Source organism: Macaca nemestrina, chromosome 13 (genome assembly GCF_043159975.1).
Source record: "Macaca nemestrina isolate mMacNem1 chromosome 13, mMacNem.hap1, whole genome shotgun sequence".
NCBI lineage: Eukaryota > Metazoa > Chordata > Mammalia > Primates > Cercopithecidae > Macaca > Macaca nemestrina.
Window position 1 is genome coordinate 21,187,796 of NC_092137.1, and position 14,862 is coordinate 21,202,657.

Sequence of the window (14,862 nt, forward strand, 5' to 3'; positions counted from 1 at the left end):
AGAGGAACGTGTTCATTTTTGATGTCCTTACACTGTAGGCTCTGATACAACCTTTTAAGGGAGGGACTGAGTGTGAGAATGCTTTTCCTCACCCATGAGTTTATGAATCTTATCCACCAGTAATATAGAATGAAAAAAATCTGAAAACTTTAAAAATCCCTGATGGAAGAGCATACTTATGACTTGAACGTTTCATACTTGTTAAGACTTACATTATGGCCCAAAATGTGGTAGATGTTCTGGGTACACTTAAAAAATACATGTATTCATTCTGCTATTGTGAGTTGGAGTGTTCCATAAATGTTAATCAGGTCAAGTTGGTTCATTTTGTTGTTCAAGTCTTCTATATCCTTTGTGATTTTGTATCCACTTGGTCTATCAGTTTTTCAAAGAGCATATAGAAATCTCCAGTTGTAATTGTGAATGTGTCTATTTCTCTTTGCAGTGCTATCAGTTTTTGTATCATGTATTTTGAGGCTGTATTATTGGGTGCAGAAATATGTAGGATTATTATGTCCTTTTGATAAATTGATCCATTTATAGTTATGAATTTATTTTCTAATGGCTGTTAATTGTCTTTTCTTTGAATAATACTTTGTCTTATATTAAGATAGCCATTCTAGCTTTCTTTTGATTAGTATTATCATGGTGTATAGTTTTTTAGTCTTTTTCTCTTAACCTATCTGTGTCTTTATATTTAAAATGCAGTTTTGTAGGCGGCATGTAGTTGGGTATTGCTATTGTATCCAATCTGACAGTCTCTGGATTTTAAATTGAGTTATCAGATTATTTATATTTACATTTAATGTGCTTGTTGATATAGATAGGTTCATACCTAACATTTTGTTATTTTCTATCTGTTTATTCTTCATTCCTCATTTTCTTTTTATTTTTCCTGCCTTTTTTTTTGGATTAATTGATCCTATTCTATCTCCTTTGGTGGCTTATTAGCTGTAACTCTTAGCTTTGTTAATTTAGTGGTTACTTTAAGACTTATAGTTACATATTTAACTTTTACTTTCAAGTGATATTACACCACCTCACATATAGTATATGTGGAGTTGTATGCTTCTGTTTCTTTAACACATTTGTTTTCAGATATTTTACTTATAAATATGTTATAAACTCGGTCTTGTATCTTTATCCAAGTAGTTACCATTTCCAGTGTTCTTTCTTCCTTTGTTTAAACCCATATTTACACCTTTTATCCTTTTTCTTCTGCCTAAAGAAAGTGCCTGCTTTTCCTGCCTTCTTTCTTTAACATTTCTTGTGGTGTGGGTTTACTGGTGATGATTTTTCAGCTTTTATATGCTTGAAAAATCCCTTATTTCACCTTCTTATTTAAAGTGTACTTTGGTTAGATATAGAAAAATAGATTGACAGATTTTTTTTCCAGCATCTAAATATTTCACTCCACTCTCTATTCACTGCAATGTTTCCGACAAGAAGTCTGCTGTCACCGTGATTTTTGCTCCCCTCTGCTTGGCACACTTCCCTCTGTTCCTCCTCCCACTTCCCTCCCTCCAGCTGTTTTTATGATTTCCTTTTTATCACTGCTTTTGGGCAATTTGATAATAGTGTATCATGGTGTAGTTTTCTTCATATTTTGCATGTGTTTGTGGTTAGCTGGAATTATTGGATCTGTGGGTTTATAGTTTTCATTAAATTTGGAAACTTTCCATTATTTCTTCACGTACATTTTTTCTGTTCCTATCACCCAGTCACTGACTTTGAGGTTGAGGTAAGCAGTGATTTGGGTGGAAATCTACCATTGCTTTGTCTGGCCCTTTAGTTCTGACCTAGGACCCCATCCATACTTTTGTAAATTAAAAAGTATTTTCTTTTTCACTGAAAAATCATTTGTCAGTATTACCAATTTCCAGTGCTCTTGCCACGGCCTTTCTCATTCTGAGATTTCTTGTGCATTTTGGTAAGCAAATCAAGGGTAAAGGAATTCAGTGCTACCATCTGCCTTACATTTTAACTCTTTGGTCTTAACTTAGAAGAACATTTTTATGATTTTTCCTGTGCTCTGATGTTGTTTCATTTAAACCTAGAACGATGCAGTTGTTACTTTTGAATCTTAATGACCTGTGTGATGTGAAACTAAATTTGGAAGGCTGGAGTAGGGAAAGTTGGAGTAGATTTGCTATCCACTGGATTCTAATACTGTAAAATATGGTTTTCTTTCCTCAAATTTAAAATGCCCGATTTAAATCTCATAAATATCTATGCCCTCCAAGTTATGTGATAAAATTAAACTAAACTCTAGTAAACATCATTCTCTATGCTGCAATATGAATAAGATATCAATTATTTGGGGGTGGGAGTCACTAATATGTATATGGCAATTTCTCATTAACATTGACAATATCAGAGCTGTTTTTACATTTGATTAAAATACTAATTTAGCTGCTTAGTAAATGATTGAATGCCAAGAGTGTTATATAATCTGTTCACTAGGAATTAGTAATTGTTGCCAAGTATGAATGATTCATTTCCTTGATAACACAGGAAGTACCAGGCTATAAGTTTCCATTAAGGAGGTTTGGTCAGGACTGGACTCAGCACTGGCACAGAGGCAGCACAGCTATGTGGGAAGAACAGAGGCTAGTCTGAAGGTCTAGATTTGGATCCTAGCTCTGTTACTTAGTACTTTGTGGCTTTGAGCAAATTCACGTCTCTGAAAGCTCAGCTTTCCTTCTGTAAAATATCCCAATGTCTGTTGTAGAATTATTATAAATAAATAGTTATATATATATATATATATGTGTGTGTGTGTGTGTGTGTGTGTGTGTGTGTGTGTAGTGTCTGCCTGTATTGTTGCTCGGATCTGCCCGGGACTATGTTTGAGTATTACTTTCTGTTGTACCTAAGATGGCATTTTTTTTTTCCTCAAAAAAAGAAAAAAGAAACAGTACTCTTTAGGGAGAGACTGGAAAAAAATGATGAGTACTGTCTTTGTTACAGGATTTTTCAGGGAAAGATGAGGTAGCTTTATATTATATTGTAGTCAGTTTAAAATTTTTCTATTATTTGTTTCAATGATGAAAAAATCCAAAGGAAGAACTTAGAAACAAAATGCCTCATCAATAGCTTTGTACAAATAGAGTATGAAAATTGAGAACAACTTGTTTTGCTGTGAAATGTATCTTAAACTAGGATACTCAGGGTTTTGTCAAATGGTATCAGAATTAGAAACAGGCTTAATTTTCTTTTTGGGTTCAATGGCTACATCTGTTCTTCAACAGTTGGAAAGCCACTGTATCCAGGTGAAGTAATTTTGCTCAGGAATTAATTGAAGATCATGGAGATACTCTGAAACCAAGATATAGAAGAATCAGTTTCAAATAGTCTTTTTTAGCAGAACGACAACAGCAGAATCTGATAACCACCAGAAAAAAATTGAGATGGCTGTAGCCTGTGGTAGGGAGAGCAAACAAGATGAATGAGAAAAACATAGTAGTTCGAGTTTTTTTTGTGAAGGTGATGATAAATAAGGAATATTAATCTCTATTTTCAGAGAAGCCCCCTCATCTCATGTTGGTTCATGGGTACATTGTTGTTCTGAAAGACTGTCCATTATTACTTTGTTATTACAGTCATGTAGTGTATACAGTGGTAATACAGTGGAAATACTACTATGCACACTATTTTTTGTGCATAATAGGCTTTTGATTTGTTCTTTCAATAATACTCATTAGATACCTATTATGAGTTAGGGGCTGAGGGTACAATGGCAAACAGGCAGACAAAAATCCCTGCCCTGATGGAGCTTAGATTATAGTGGAAGAAAGCAGACAATAAACAGATTAAGAAAATATTTAGTACACTGGAAGATAATGAATGGCATGGAGGAAAATACAGCAGAAAAAGGGATAATGTGTGTGTGTGTGTTTGGGGGGATGGCTCATTCATTGAGGAGGCCATATTAGAGCAAACATCTGAAGGAGGGCTGTGAGTTAGTTATAGTGAGTGTCTGGAAAATGTGGAGGCTTCGATATGGAGAGACCAGCAAGTGTACAGGCTTTGCATGGGCTTTTGAGTGGTCTCTCATGTTTGAATAATAGCAAGGAGGCTAGGGTTCCTGGAGCAGAGTGAGTGAGGGGAGAGGAAGAGATGTCAGAGATCACAGGGGGTCAGATCATAAAGACCTTCTAAGCTCCTTCTAAGTTTGTTACTTAGAGCAAAATGGGAAGCCAACACAGGGCTTTGAGAGAAGACTGATAGGATTTGACCTATTTTTAAAGGTTCAGTGTAGCTTCTGTATCGAGAGTTAAATATAAGGGGGCTAGAGAGGAAACACAAAGACTAATAATCCATTAAACAGAGCTATGTTAGTGGGTCACTCACTTGCTTCCTTATAAATGTTGTGCCAGAGAGAAGATTAGTGGCGAATACCCATTAAACCTCTGTGAGATTGGAAGGGTTGGCTTCCTCGAGGGGAACGTAAGTTTCTTTTGGCAGATAAGGAAATACTCCTCGGTGATACAGAGGCGTCCTTTCTCTTATTAGTGGTGACTTGGTGACAGGAAAGTGAAGTTGCAGGCTCCGGCCCACCTGGATGTTTCAGATCTATTTCTGGAAAACAGGTATTAGGAGGTATGCAAGGAACCTCTTTCTTTTATTTCAACTTAAAAGTTCCCTAATTGGATTGAGTTCAAGTTCTGTGTCATGGTTCTGTTTTGCTGGGAGAAGCTAATAAAGAAGGAAGCTGTGGATTCTTCAGTGTAGGACAAATGGAGTGCAGCAATTAGGCGGTATTGTCCCTCCACTGGACAAAAGCCTTAAGCAGCTTGGGCAAACACCAAACAAAAACCTGTCACATGCACACAGTTGTAGATGCCTGGTGAAATCTTAGAAAATGTATTCACATTTATCTCTGCCAGTAATAGTCTTTTCACAAAGCATTCCACACTGTGATAGCTGTATCATTAGTCTGATAATCTCAAGTTAATTCTCTATTGCTTTTTATATGGTTTGCTCAGTATATTGGTTTAGAGAAAAAGCTTGAGCAGCTTAAAGAGATTGGCCTAAGAAATTGCAGGCTAGGTGGGAAAGGAGAATAGAAATAGACTACCTTTAGAAAAACGTATAGTTAAATCCAAAGGCAGCGATTGTCTTTGGATAAATGAATTTCTACATCTGTTCAGTAGATGGTGAGTAATTCCCACGTGTTCCACCCTGTGCTAGGTACATGGGAATTCAACAGGGTGTCTGCCCCAGAGATGCTAATATCTCTTAGGAGAGATGATTACATTGACACATGACACCATATGAACAATTTTCTGTCCAACCTGCGGGTGGTATGGGTGGGGGGATTCTGAGTCTTTCCTCTAACAATTAGCCATATATCTTTACAGTGGAGACCGGATATAAAGAAACAGTAAACACAGCAATTCAAAATTCAATATTAGCCATTCCTTTATGTCTAATATCAGATGACCCCTTCAGAGCATTTTGTCTTATAATATTCTGCACATAGAGTTTTGTTTTCTACTTCTCAATCAAGTAGTTAATAAATATCAGGGTTCCATCTAGCTGTCTTGAAATGCTATAGCTTCTTTCTTAATCTTTCTGTGCTATTGAATATTGGTTGCTATATTATGTAGCATAGAACTGGTTGTTTTGTTAAGCACAAAATTTCAGTGGCTTAAAGAATGCAATGAAAGTCTATTTTTTGCTCATTTAAAGGCCTGGTGCAAATGTTTGTGGTTTCCAGGTGGCTTTCTTTCATGTGGTGATTCAGGAAACTAGGATGTTTCCATTTGAGGCTCTACTGCCCCCAGAGGTCTTGGAGTCTTCTGTGTTCAGTCAGCAGAAGAGAGTAGAGGATAGAGAGTTCCTACCTGAGCAGTCACTTCCTCTTCTGTGGGAAGAAAGCACTTACTTTTGGTGAACGGGTAGCTGATCTTTCTATGTATGATTTCTATTTTTTGCAAGTTGCCAATGGCAGTACTTTTAAATAGTTTTGCCTAAATGGATTTTTTTCTATTTTAGATTAATGTATTTGAGATGTATTTCTAGAAGTAAGTGTATTAGATAGACTTTAATTATAAAATTATATTGAATTATATTTTATTTAATACATCAATTAAAATCATAATTTATATACCTGTAAAGTTATTGGATATGAACCATCTCACTTCATTATTATTCAGGCTCAGCTGAAGAATGTCGTTGCTAGCCTATATCCAGGATAATGAAAACCATGAGAAAACAGACGTATTTATATTGTCATATTTAACTGAAGAAAACGCTGTTGCTACTATATTCAACTCAAAACGTGAGTTAACTAATTTAACAAAAGAGATACACATACTGATAGGCTAAAATTATTTTACCAGTATATGCGATTTGAAAAGAAAATTAGAACATATGTCTAATAGTCTTTACATTCCTTTTGTTTATTTATAGACAGAAGAAGAAAGATATAATTTCAGGCTTCTTAATTTAGATTGAATCTGCCCCAAAGCAGGAAACATTCTTCCTACACACACATTAAACGTTACTATTTGGAGTCCGGCACGGTGGCTCACGCCTGTAATCCCAGCACTTTGGGAAGGCAAGGCGGGCAGATCACGAGGTCAGGAGATCGAGACCATCCTGGCTAACAGGGTGAAACCCATCTCCACTAAAAATACGAAAAGAAATTAGCTGGATATGGTGGCGGGTGCCTGTAGTCCCAGCTACTCAGGAGGCTGAGGCAGGAGAATGGCGTGAATCCAGGAGGTGGAGCTTGCAGTGAGTTCAGATTGCACCACTGCGTTCCAGCCTGGGGGACAGAGCAAGACTCCGTCTCAAAAAAAAAAAAAAAAAAAAAAAAGTTGTTATTTGGAAAAAGTAATCCTTTTCATAACTTGAGATGAAACTAGATATGTGAAGGAAGTTGAGCAGATCACCAATATGAGGGATTTTCATTTTGTTTTGTTTTGGTATTTCTGGCGTAATTAAAACAAGACTAAAGGCTGATACTGGGATCTATTTTGTGTTAACTAAGATAATAAAACAAAAGAAACATTGCTTTATAGTAAAATTAAGAAGTTTGCATAAGAAATGATGGTGTCGGAAAAAATTCTATCAGAATTATTTTGGGGGAAAAACACCCCAAACATCTCAAATATTTGTAGAACTCATTCCAATTTATAGAGCTCTCTCTACTTTGAAAAGCTATATCACTAAATAACTACGGGTAGAGAGCATATGGAAAAATGTTCTCATTTGTTAGTTATAAAATGTTTTCAGTGAATTAGCAACCCTCCACAAATTTGGTAGGGCCCAGAAAATTCAGAGACACTCTTGAATTACTGGGGGGTGTTGTAGAGTAATACTGACTGAAGATGTTCCCACCACATAGCTAAGTGCCTGACGTGCACTGTGCTACCTGTGAACAGTAGATCTCATCCTCACAGTATCTGCAGGGCCCCTGAGGGCTGCCACATGGCAATCAACAATCCATGATGGCTGCTTCCTGCATGACTTGATGTGGCATCTGATGAGCATGAGCCTTGACAAACTTCTCTCACTCTGTTCAGATTGCTCCTCATCTGCCAAGACCTCCGGGTCTGGGACTGCACTCCACTTGGGTCTCTATCTCTGGCGTTCCTCACATTTTTTTATTTATTTTTCCCATCATTAATATTTCTTTTTAAATAAAGTATACTATTTTACTGCTTCTTGAATAGTATAGTATTCTTCTTTTAAGTTATGGCATCTTTTTGTAAATACTATGTGGTTCTGTTTTGCTTTGTACACTCTTTCTTGATTAAAGTGATTTTTTTTCAAGATCCAGCATTTGCTAATACCCAGGTTGAATGATTTTTCCTAGTTCTCACTTACTTATTCTCTTTAAAACTCATCTTTAAAATAGTTTTTCAAAATTGAAAAAAATTAACACATGCGCTAATAAGTAATTAAAGTAGAACAAGAAGATCTGTCTGCTTGATGCCCATAGCCACCATTTACTGGCTGCATAAATCTGAGCAAATTACTTAACTTTCTTATCAATCTGGGAAATAGGGATGAAAATATTCATTTCATAGTGGGTTGTGAAGATATTCAATCTTCGCATGTTCACATGTTCAATGTTAAAGTTATATAAGAAAGTGCTTTACCAATGGTAAATTGCTATATATAGATGTTAATTATTATTGCCACTAATGGAAAATATATTAGCACTTTTTCCTACCACATTTTGGGATGGAGACTGGGGAGATAGTTTCAACTACTTAATGTCTATTTGTTTATTTATTTATTTAAACTCAAGTCAGAATTTTTCTGAGAACTGTGGAGAACTTGAATATACGTGAGGGAGAAAGCTTTGAACCTTGAGGTGAAAAAGTGAGAGGAGACAGTGGCAGAGAAATAAATGGAGAAGTTCTTTTATTAAGAAATTGGCTTCTCAAACCATACTTACTTACAGTTCTTTGTATGTCTTTCCAAAACTATTCCATTCACAGGTGAACTATGTGTGAACCACTTTTAAAAGAGTCAGACACAAATGCAAGCATACCATATGCTCTACTGCACTTTATGCACTTGACAATATATATTTGAAATCACTTTCCATTCATAAGAATCCACTTAATTCCTTTTTAAAATGATTTTTAAGTAAATTCAATTGTGTGTATTTAAGGTATACAGCAGGATGTTATGGGTTACATACAGGTAGTAAAATGGTAAGTATAGAGAAACAAATTAACATATCCAGCATCTCATATAGTTACCCATTTTTGTGGTGTGGGCAGCTAAAATCCAATCAATTTGCAAAAATCCCAAATACAATTTTATTAATTATAGTTCTCATGTTGTATATGAGATCTCTAGATTTGTTCAACTTACATATCTGCCGCTTTGTGTCTCCTGACCTGCGTCTCTCCATTTCCACTACAACCCTTCACCCTGGTAACCCCTGTTTTATTCTCTATTTCTGTATACTTAACTTTTTAAAGGTGTATTCCACATGTGAGTGAAATCATGAAATATTTTTCTTTTAATAGTTTCATGACATTATTTTATATGGATATAAATATAGTTTATAAAAATCAGCCTACTTGATATATTATTAAACATTTTTTTATGTTATTAGCACTGCTGCAATGAGTACCATATACCTTACCTTGTATCTACCAATATAGTAATACAATAAATACCTAGAAATGCTGAATTAAAGGGCCTGGGTGTTTTACATTACAACATGTGTTGCCAAATTGCCTTTATTTACTTTCATTTTATAGAAATGAGAACTTTGTTACATATATTGCAGTTTTTCATTTTTAAATTTGTCTTGTAATTCTGTTTATATTTTTTCATTTAGAATTTTAAAATATTTACATATAGTTACATTTATTGACTTATTTTCTTTTATGATTTTCAGGGTTTTGGTTAATCTACTCCAGAATGTTTTGTTCTTACCATTTTACAATATCATTTTCTAAATCTTTAAATCTTTATTTGCTGGTTTTCATAATGCACTATAGTTATGTAACATGTCACTATTGGGGGAAATTGAGTGGTGGGTATAGAGGACCTCTCTGTATAATTTTTGTAATTTCTTGTGAGTCTATAATTATTTCAAAATAATACACTAAAAGATAATAAGGTAAAGTAAAAGGTGAAAAGCATTCTAGTTTAGAAGTGCCACAGGAAAATTCAGCAACTCTTGCCTTCTATAAGTGCTCCAAGAAGACAACTCTTTTGCTTTAAGTGCCAATGGGATCTGCTGAGTTTTCCGATAGTGTGCTCTGTAGTAGTGTGATAACAACAGAAAACAGCAGCCACTGTGCATCTGGGTAGCACTACTACTAATTTTCTCATTCGTATATAACATTTCACAACTTCCCAGCATCTTTATGTAAATATTGTCATGTAATTCTCTCAACAGCCTTGTGGAGGCTCAGTGTTAGTATTTGTGCTGTACGTACGTGGAGACAAACTCATGGAAGCTAAGTGACTTGTGTGTGGTTACAGGATTTGCAAGCGACAGAGTTGAGGCCCTCCCCCAGGTGGGGCTGCTTCTGATACGATACCACAGTGACCTTTGACCTTTGGTGACTCTGTTTTAGGGCAGGAGAGGACTCTGTTCTCTGCAGTACACAGCTGGTTGACCCGATAGCAGCTGTGTAGGCCTTGCTGAGAGGAGGAGTGCCATAGGATAAAGAACGTTGGGGAATGATGGGCAGAGACGGAGAAGGATGTAGCCAAGAGACAGAGTTGCTGTGACCATTGTTAACATTACTGAACTGCAGTCAATCATTTGAGTACCTACTTTGTCCAAGATTTATGCTTAGCATTTAATATGTATTATTTTATGTGTGCTTGATAAACTGTTTTTAATCTTCATCTTATAGTTGAGGAAAACAAAGCTTAGAAATAGTTAGCAATATACCCAAAGAACTTGGCTAGAAGGTGGCTGAACTCAGATCAGAACTCTGGCCTTCCTGATTCTTGTAGGTTCAGAGAGAAAGGAATGAGTAAAATAGGATTAGATAGGTTTACAGATCCTTTTGCTTCCTTTCCAGGAAACTTGACTACACTGTTTTATTAACTTGCATGTGACAAATGAGATCCGAAGAAACTTTTCTTCGGAGTTATCACTTTCTCCACAGAAAGACACTATTGCTACCACCGTTTCTCTTGCCCTCACTCCAGCCAGGCAGCAGGCTCTACACACTGTGAGTGCGTCTATTGATTACCTTTGGCCATACATGCTTAGAGCTGTGACAGTGCTACATGCATTTTACAAGCACTTGTTTTCTGAATTTCAGCCTCCCATCCTTCTTGTTTTTATAGATGATGACTGTATTTTAATAGAATCTGAGAGAGTAGACTGGAGAAATGCCAAGCCAGCAATTAGGCGCAGTAGTTTAGTGACCTCTCCTGTGGAAGAATTGTAAGGCTCTGGAGGATAGGGACCTCTCATAAAATAATGCATTCAGATTCAACAGACATTTACTAATAAGCATTACAATGTGGTAAACCCAGTGCTAAGCTCTTTATATCTGTAATCTTTGCAACAGTCCTGCAGTGGAGGAATTGTTTTCATTTTGAAGATGAGGGAAGTCTGAGTTCATTTGACTGTCCTAAGATCGCATCTGTCGTCACTGACAGGGACAGGATTTTGACTCAGATCTCTCTGACACCAAGTGCAGCTCCCTTCACAGAATTGGTGGGTGAATCTTTGGGTGTGCAGGGATACTTACTAATTGTAGGTGCTTTAATTATTTTAATCTGGGAATTTTCCTTTGCTGAATCCTGATTACCTAAAATGTACAGCCACTGATGAAGATCATCTTTTCAGCTACATAGTATGTTGTCCATTGGTGTCTGAGCAATTTTTCTTCCTTTAAAAATACCTGCTTGTTATTGCCACAGTTCCTAGGCCATCCATGCTCACCGCACTCCCCTTGTTTCCTCCTACATCTCTAACCAGTAATTTTCAGTTTTATTTGCAAGCTCTTTTACCTCATGGGGTCCTTTCAGTGTTGAGGCTTCTCAGGGTTTTGTTTCGGACCGTTTCTTCTACTCTACATACTCCCCTTCACCACCACACTCCCCTGGCAATCTTCTTCATTTCAATTCCACCTGTAAGTGACAATGTTCACAACTGTTCATCTAGACCCTATGTTTCTTTTGGGTTCCAGATCTATATATTCAGCCATTTATTCAGAATCTCATTGGAATGTGCCATAGACGTTTCAAATAGCCCATATCCTTCCCTACTTCTGTGATGGCATCATTCTTGAATCCTTCTTCTTATATTCAAGCGATCACCATGTCTTAGTGAGTCTACTCCTAAATATTTAGCAAAACCATTTTCCTTCTAACTTTACTGCCAACCCCAGAGCAGGCTGCTACCATCTCTGTCCTAGTTTTTCATGCCTCCAGACTGTCTCCTCTTTGAATTCATCTCCATACTACTGACATAAAGCTTTTTTGTTTTCAAAAACCTAATGATGCTTATTCTCTGTTTAAAGATTTTGCAATAACTTTACATCTCTCTCAAGGTGAAGTCAACTTCTTAACCTACAAGGCCCTCAGTGTCTGGCCTCCTGTCTCACTTTGTTATCTTCATCCTTTCCCTCTTCCTCTAAACAAGCTACTAATGTTTTCTGACCTCTTGGTGATCTGGGATAGGGTCCCTTCTCTGGGTCTTGCTTTCCTTTTTAATAGCATTTATCATATGGAATTATAACTTTTTACATGACTGCATTCCCCCAACAGACTGCAAGCTGCTAAAGGTCAGAGACTCTATCTTGTTCACACCTCTCCCCAACCAAGCACAGTGACTGACACATTGCACATACTCAATAAACATGTATTGAAGTTCCTTTTTATAGCCCTTAGCCCAGTACTGTGTAAAATCAGGCACACAGTCATTTGTTTCTATTTGGAACCTGTAATGAAAATATCAGAAGATTCAGTCATGTAGAAAACAAGAAAACCTCTCTATTTAACAGTGTTTTTCTCCTGTTTATTACATTCCCTTAGTGAAATATAGGTGATGCAATAAAAATAATTATTATATCACATAAAGTGCAGCATCTAGCTCACCTTTACCGTACTTCAATCTTGAAATTTCTTGCCGATCAGTCTGAATTTTATATTAAAGAAAATTCAGAAGATCAAGAACAAGTGACTTATTTAAACTGCAGAAATTGATTTCAAAGAAGCGATATTATAAATTTAGTAAGAAGTAAAGCATCAAATGACTTGTCAATTTACCTTAACTGATTAAAATGTGCTCGGGGCATGACTTCTCAATATACGGGTCAAATATCATAGGGAGAGTTTTCAGTGTTCACGAGAAATATGACTAGAAATTAAAAACACCTTTTTCAAATAAAAAAATGCACACTGCCACTGTAGCACAGGAGATGAGAGTCATCAGCCAGGTACAAGTGGTGTGAGCATCTGTTTATGGAGAGAGGGAGGACGTAGTGCAAAGGTTAATGATGTTCTTTGTGCCCAGGAAGAAACGTCATAACTGGATGGTGCCTCGATTTCTCTTTGTCTATCTCAGGTTTATTGCAAGCATCAAGGAAAGGACGATTGGGAAGAAAGGCACAGAGCATTAATTAATCTAGAACGCAGATTAAGAAAACTCAGGAAAATATAGTTCAGTTTTGAGCATAGCTGGAATTGGGGGGTAGTTGTAAGATTTGCTTCAGCATTATTATGGTGCTTTAAAAGTAGAAATCAGCAGATTTGAATTATTTCCACCTAAGTGTGAAGAACCTCCTTTTGGGGTAAAGTGGTTGAGTAAAAAGAGGTAGAAATGTGATGTGTTATGCAACAGTTGAATAGTTGAATCCTAGAGCTGTTCAATGGTGTGAGGAATAATAAAGGGATGGGGGAATTGGGCCATTGGCAATGGAAGTCCCTGAGCAGCTACTTGCATGGTGACTAGGACCCTGTCTTGAGACAGACATAAAGGATAGGGTAGGGTAAGTTGAAGGGTGAAGAATAGAACAGGAAATAAAGTGGAGTAGGAGAAGGAATTTTGGTCACAGAAGATTCAAATAGCCTTCAGGTTCCTCTTTCTCTTCCTGTTTTCTTTTCTTTTTTTTTTTTTTTTGACTGGCCCAGTGACTTGCGGAGTCACACACACTAGCATAGAACCTTCGCCATCTCCCAGACACTTGCAACCAGAAACAGCAATATTTCCAACCTTCTTCCTGCACTTATCTAAACTTTGAAAGCTCTGTGTAGTATATGTCAGTATCATGATGCCAATTTGACAGATGAAGAGAAGGGCTCAGGGAGGCTAATGTGACTTGCCCAAGGTCACTTAGTGATTTGTGTCAGAACAGGGACTGCTGCCTCTGTCTCCTGCCCCTGCTGCTTTGTGAAGCCACATGCTGGTGGAATATGTGACCATTATGTACTGTGTGTTAGTAGAATTGATACTGTCCTTCATAACCCCGGGATCCCAGCCAGAGTTTTTGACAGCTTTTGGTCAGGTGGAAAACTGGGAGGAAATCTAAACAATATGTTTGCCTTTCTCTTCTATTATTTTTGGGAGAGATTTTGTTGTGCTTCCCAAGGAGGCTATTTTCCATTATAAATGATGCTGCTTACAATAAGACTAAAAGCTTCATTAAGCTAAAAAAAAAGAGGAAAAGGAAACAAAATAGCTCACATATCAGTATTGCATGGAAGCAGTTGTGAAGAATACATTAAAGTTAATGAGTATTAGGCTACTTAAATTATTTACAAGACTTCAAAAATGTTAATATGCTGTCTGGAAATAGAAGTTGGTTCCCTGCCACATTCGGTTCAGTTTCCTAGACTGTAGGATGATTGGGTATTTTCTCTGGGACCCCCACACTCAGGTGTAAAGGGGGGGTCCCTAAATGATTTTAGCTTAGGTAAAACGAATGGGCTTCAGTAAAATCCCACGTAATTGTGTGGAGGGTCCAGCCTTGTCCCCTACCACACGTTCCCCTTTTCTCATAGAAGTCATCAGCTCTGTACCATTCTAAACTTAATCTGAGGACTGAAGGGCTCATACCTCCTATAGGCAAAGATGAAGTCAAAAGAATGATTATTTAATGACAGAGTTTGAGGCTATGCTCTATCTAGATCTGTAATCCAACCTAGGTATGAAGGATCTCGAGTTGCCATTCCTCTTCTGTATGATTTGCTTCAGAAATAATTGTCAACCTGTCACTCTTGTCTGGGTCTGAGAGTTGCAGCCAAGATCACATTTTAAAATCCTCCTGAAGAGTACAGTGTAGAGGCAGAGGGCTAATCTGGGAGTCAGGAGACTTCCCTTGTCTCATTAATGTTAGTAACTCGCCATGTAGCTTTAAGGAAGTCTAGTCTTCTTTCTGGACATCAGTTTCTACATCTGTAAAATGA